General features: G+C 45.0%; 1 long non-coding RNA gene across 1 annotated transcript; it reads right to left on the bottom strand.

Annotated features, from left to right (window-relative positions):
* Window positions 1-914: 914 nt before the first annotated feature.
* Window positions 915-6,015, bottom strand: LOC125706532 (uncharacterized). Its single transcript, XR_007382011.1, has 3 exons — window positions 5,926-6,015; window positions 1,204-1,325; window positions 915-1,120 (listed from the first exon to the last, which is right to left on the bottom strand). It is a non-coding gene; the product is annotated as an uncharacterized LOC125706532 (long non-coding RNA).
* Between the last annotated feature and the right edge of the window lie 585 nt (window positions 6,016-6,600).

Raw genomic sequence — 6,600 nt, 5'->3', positions numbered from 1 at the left:
CTTTGCAGCCGGCACCCAGTCCTCTTCAGGAGATTTATGGGAGGACTTTGGATTGCGTTTGGATGTAAAGCGACCCTTCCCATGCCCGATCACTCTCACTCTCACACACATGCGTAAGCCGAAGCGTGAACTGCAGTCTTAAGAAAGTCGGGGAAATTCCTGCCAAGTCGATTCCGGCCGTCGTCCTGCAGGTATCCTGACCTGCTCCACCTCCCAAACAGGCCACTCATCACTGCCACCCAAAAAGTGACTCGCAGACGTTACAGTTTTCACAATGGGCTCCTTATCACAACCAGATGTTTCTCTATGCCATCTGTCTCACGTTTTCAAACAAGAATTAGTCAAATAAATGTATTTATATTTATTTTGAGAGATGCTTTTATCCAAACTGACGGATAATTGAGAAAACAGAGTCAGGCAGTCCCTGGCCCAACTGGGCTTAAGGGTCTGACTGTGAAATCACTCAACCAACACTGGGATTTGAACCAGCGACCCCCCAAACGCAGACACAGAATTCTAACCCGCAGAGCCACATATCATCCCCATTTAACGGCTAAACAGGGGTCTGGCTGACAGTCACAAATAGCTTGTATTTCTTTTAAGGCAAACATAACAAAACGTGCACAGCGATGTGACTGATGTGTACCCCATGTGTTTAGGAAGAAGAACCATGCCTCCAGGCTGCTGTGGATTCAGCTTCCAATCCACTTCCAAAAGTCATCGGCCCCATGAAGCCAGAAACTGGGATCTCACTGAACCAGAACTGGGGGATTGGGTGCCATCAAAACTTATTCTAGGTCCAGTTGCTGACACTTGAATGTGCTGACATCTGAACACCTTCTCCTCGCTTTACCCCATTGGTGTTGGTTAAAAAGCACTACAGAGGTAATTAAACCGGAATAATTCTACAGCATCATCTCTGGCAGAAGAACTGGACCACAGATTGATCTCTAAACAGCAACGGGAAGCTTTCATACCATTACAGGGAGATCGGCCACCGCCGTCAGGCGGAACATTCATCTTGAAAGAGCAGGTGACATGTGCTGTGTCCGTGCGTCGGGGGGGAGTACCCGGGACGTGTGTCACATGTCCACCCGGCTGGGACTCGCCCATTTGCATGCTACGATGCAAAAAGACTCATTAGCATCTTCTAAATATTCATGAACGGGGGGGGGGGGGGGGTAACCATGCCCCGGTTGTCACCTGGAGACCGGCCTTTCACTGTCCAATAAGCCGACAGATCCATCTCGGGTCCGATCGGCCTCATAAAGGTCGTCCTGCGCCAGCTCTTCCAGGGACAGGCAGAGAAAGGGAGTTTTGCAATGCTAAGTAAGACAGGGGGGAGAAAAAACTCACACTGAGTGACATTTCTTAAATCCATGCATCTCATGCACGGCGAGATATCTGCCCCCCCCCCGCACCCCCCCACTGTCACAGGATATGACATGAGGAAGCCATCGAGTGGGACTCTGCTTGCAGGGTGCTTAGTGAGGGACGCGTGACGATGAGCTGCCCCCCCTTTGATTCCCCCCTTCAGACGAAGGTTGGCCAAATCCCTCCGGCTACATGGATACATCTGACCTTCGCTTTCCACTGTCTGCTTCTTAACCCCCAACACAAGTGACTAAGCACCTGGAGCTACTTGATTAAATATTAATTAATCCAAATACTTTAATTACCCCAACACTCCAGCCAGCATAACAAGAGGTTAGCTCTATAACGTCCTCTGACCACTGAGCGGATACCACAGATGCACTAATCTAACCCTAACCCCACTGCCGAGGGTTATACTTTTTTTTTAAGGTCACAGACATTAATGTCACACGCTGCATAAAAGAAGCTCTCTGAGCAGGAAGGCTTTCAGTTAAAAAAGGGTCACGTTTAGAGAAACCAGTCAATTCTGCGCTGAAACAGCAGCTGAAAAATCATCGACAGGATAAGAAGTGCAGGAATTTCTCCGTATCTAAAACATCGAGCAGCCCTATCATTGTAAACTCTTGTCAGAAGCTTTAATGTCCCCTGTTCTTAATGTGCCACTGTTCAACAAAAAAAAAATCTCAGCTCAATTTAAGTCTCATCCAAAGAGCTTACAACTGTAATTAAATCATTAAATTCTTGTCTACGCTTCACAGAGCGTAGAGAAATTTACTTCCCACCAACCTCATTTTCTATTTGAACATGAAATAATGATTTTCTGCCAGTCTAATTACAAAGCCAACATCTGATCAAGCCGGCATCCAGGGGGGATTATCACATGCTCGAGCATTAGACCTCATTACCAGCTTGAGTGCAAAATTATTACATCTTGTAATTGGATGGCGAGATTTATATACAGATCGGGACGGTTTCTGTAAGATTGTAATTACAAGCTTCATTGGTTAGTTACTTATCAGAACTTTGCAGGAAAACAAAACAAATGACCGGGCAAAATGAGAATTTCATTAACCTATGGACCCAGCGCGGGGGAATCCGTGTTAGGCTCGTGTATGCATTAAAGGAAATGGTCTCATCCATTTCAGCGCCGGCCTGTGCTAGCTGAGCAAAACAGTCTGTTTCATTTATTTAACCTGGGTAATCTGTGCTGGATGGGGGGACAAATACTAACTGTAAATGAGCTGTCTGCTCTGCAAGGATGAGCTCGATGTATCTATTACTTTAGGCTAACTGGCTGTGAAGGGGGTCATTTCTCCTGGCTGAGAGTGGGGGGGAAAGAGGGCATTGATTTCTGGATCAGCTGTTTGCCCCTAAGAATTCTGGGCTTGTACGCATCTGAAACAAGATAAAGAGGGGGAGGGTTATGGAAACACACACACACACACACACACACAGGAAGAAAACGAGCATCTCACAGTGTAAATAACCTCTAACGAACAGGCAGCAGATCAATAGCAGATTTGATGAAGTTGGGCCAGAGGAAGAAAGAGAAATAAAAATGTTCAATTACTGAGAGGACTATTTTTAAAATAAATAAACAAATACACAAATAAAACAAGTTATTTCACAGTGCAAATCAGTGTTGGCAGGTCAGGCTGCCTGCTACTGATCTTGGCATTACAGCCCTCCAATCAGAGGCTAATGGGTAATGGAGTTGTTATTGAACTTCATAGCTGGGATTAGATTCTCAGCAGAGATCAATGCTGTTCTAAGATGGGACTGATAAACCCTTGATAGGAATCTGAATTCCCCAAGGTACCCAGTGCACTGTGCTGCACTTGGGTACAGAGGAGGGGATCAGGGCTTTAGATAAACATGGAGTTCTTGAGCTTATCAGAGTGCTTCATAAATAAGGCAGTACCCCACGCCAATCAGAGGACTTCATATAAAATGGAATGCTCCAGGCCAATCAGAGGGCTTTATATAAAATGGAATGCCCCACGCCAATCAGAGGACTTCATATAAAATGGAATGCTCAAGGCCAATCAGAGGGCTTTATATAAAATGGAATGCCCCACGCCAATCAGAGGGCTTTATATAAAATTGAACGCTCCACCCCAATCAGAGGGCTTTATATAAAATGGAATGCCCCACGCCAATCAGAGGGCTTTATATAAAATGGAATATCCCATGCCAATCAGAGGATTTCATGTAAAATTGAGTGCTCTACACCAATCAGAGAGCTTCATATAAAATGGAATTCCCCACACCAACCAGAGGACATCATATAAAACTGAGTGTTCCACAGCAATTAGAAAGCTTCATATAAAATGGACTGCCCCAAAGCAATCTGAATGCTTCTTATAAAATGGAATTCTTCTTCCCAGTCAGAGTGCTTCATATAAAATAGAGTGCTCCACGTCATGGGGAGGGCTTCAGATAAAACTGACTGCTCCACACCAATCAGAGAACTTCATATAAATGGAATTCCTCTAGCCAATTAGGGGGCCCCAGACTAAGCAACTCTACTTTCCACTAAGCCCCCATTACATGACACAAGCTTTTCCCACATCCCTCAAAATACTATGGCAAAATATAAGTCCCAAACGTATGTGTATATACAGAACGTGCACAAGTTCAACTCAAAATTTTGTTTATGTGCAATTCTAATTTGTGAGATGTCCTCAGAAGACATTTATAGGCCATTTATCTGGGAGATTATAATACTACACATTATTACATACCAGGAGGTACATACCATCAACTCACCCACGGGCAGGCAGAAAGTAGGGAAAACGTGGCCTAATGATGCAATATTCATCCATTCATCTTCTAACCACTTATGCTAGTCAGGGTTTGGGGGGCCATAAAACCTATCCAAGGCAGCACAAGGCTGGGGTACATGCTGGAATACATACATGCACTTGGAGAAAACCCATGCAACGTGAGAAGAACGCATGAACTTCACAAGGATTATGGGTAGGTTTCGAACCACCAACCCTTGAAGTGTGAACCGCCATGCTGCCTTTTATATGAACGCTATAATCATCTTACTAGTTCACACTTACCAGTTAAGACATGAAAGGCAAACCAACAAAGAGCAGCATCCTCCAGTAGCCCTGAAACTAGAGAGAGACCACTGCACACGCACATACCAAAGACTGGGGGGGGGGGGGGGGGGGGGGGTACTGGTTTCATTATTCTATTATGGAGCTTTTCTCTTTCCTGGCTGCAGCTGTTTAGCCAGCACAGCATCAGAAGGGATCGATGCTAGATCAATAACGAAGGCAAATCAATCACAGGGGGTTTCTTTTCAAAATATTTAATTAAAAACATGGCGGAAAATAACCCCAGGATTTATTGTTTGATGCTTAAAAGCATTACCGATTTTGCTTTTCTAAATTTTCATATGGGGACCCCTGCTCTGCTGGTAAGAAGGATTAAAGGGGCCGGGGGAATTGTGCAGACACTTTTCCAATACAGAATAATGTGTATATATTCATGATTATATACTCAACTGCTTTTTCTAATCCACTCCGCTCAGCAAGTCATTTCATTAGCGAAGGGAGGAGACTGTTGGGGTTAGATGGGTCTGATCCGACTTCTGTGACTGTTTATCATTTGAATAATTAAACAATAATCTAAACAAGCAACTGACATTGTTCAGTCTTAGTCCACCGGTGAGGAGCAGTGGTCTAACTCTGGAGGGCGCTGTTCAATACATTATTATACAGGACACCGACAGTGAAAGTGTGCAGACGGACCAGGGAGGGGGAGTTCTCTGTCGGGGCCGCTTATCGATGTGCGGCTGCCGCAGCGCCATCCTGAAATATTTCCTCTGACCCCGAGGCCCTCGCCAGTCGCATAATTCATGCCTGAATATTTATTGATCGCTTTGGTAATTTGTATGCAAACAGTGGAAATGGTTTTCACTTAAAACGGAGGGCCTGGGTGAGGCCTTCAGAGAGAAGGCTGAACAGTAAGAATATCATTGGGCACTGACTGTGGAGAGTTCCTGGTAGCCTGCAGAGAGTGATTTAATGGGGAGCAGCATGGTCGTGATCAACAACACAACAGTTAGGGGGCAGCGCTGAGCTAGCCCCTAAAGTCTAATGGTTATTGACAGTGGCTGTGGCTGCCTGGGCGCTGGGTCACGGCCTGCTCAGCAGCCTGTTTCACCACGTCTCACGTGCCTGACACTTGTTCTCTCTTGCATGTTAGTGGTGCGATCTAATTCTACACGCAGATACAGCTGTCTATACACAAAAAGCACCTGAGTTGATCTTGGTACCACAGTGAATGACTCCCTTTTCGGATTGGGGGATGGGTTCTCTCGCTGGATAACGTCACATTTGACAAAAGCAGGGGGTACACATTTCATTTAAAATTACAAAGATTTCAAATGTGCACTTTCTTGCTGGCAATGAGGAGAACGGTAACAGCAGAACTCAGTATGGAGACGAAACTCCCTTTTTGGTTAAACCATTGTGACATCAGTCCAAATTTTTCAATCAACGATACTTTAGAATAAAACTGTGGGTTTTCTCTGACCTTTGTTCATCAAGAAGCTGACAATGACTGGAATTGATTTCGTACTCCGACCATAGCCATATGTACAGCGATCGTAGCAAATGTCCGCCGTGACAGTTGCAAAAACCGGTGTTTGAAAAGCAATAGTGTCTGTATTCTGCCATTCAGCTTGGACACAGGGGGCGTGACAGACTTTAGAAGGCAAACTTTACGAGTCCTTCCGTCATTATATTTCATAAAAGAGATTCGAAAGTGATGACAAACAGATAGCCTACTTTGGGAGTCATAAATAAGTGTGCCATAATCCGTATTCAGAATTCCAATGACCTTTGCAGAATCTCCTGTTCTGTGATAGGACCTGCACCACTTCGCGGGATTGTTACGGGAAACAAATCCGGCATGTAAATCACAGCCATATAAAATCAAAGCAAGATTAAGCACTTAATTCAATTAACCATTCATAGCATTCGCCAAATATCCGTGGACCGTAAGTGCGCGCGTCAGATCAGGGAGGGACCAGTGCGTAAGGGGCTGAGCCTGTGTTGTCTGAGCCTGTCTTTGGTAGGTAAAACGTCCACACAGTTACAATCTATCTGTCAGATGTAATGGGGGTGAAGAGGGGATCGGGGCGAGCTCTTTTCCCTAATGCACATAACATCAATGTATTACAGTGTAACTAAATGGTACTCAAACATT

The sequence above is a fragment of the Brienomyrus brachyistius genome, chromosome 13 (genome assembly GCF_023856365.1).
Source record: "Brienomyrus brachyistius isolate T26 chromosome 13, BBRACH_0.4, whole genome shotgun sequence".
NCBI lineage: Eukaryota > Metazoa > Chordata > Actinopteri > Osteoglossiformes > Mormyridae > Brienomyrus > Brienomyrus brachyistius.
Note: the sequence above shows the minus strand (reverse complement) of the source record. Positions and strands in the feature narration are given on the sequence as shown.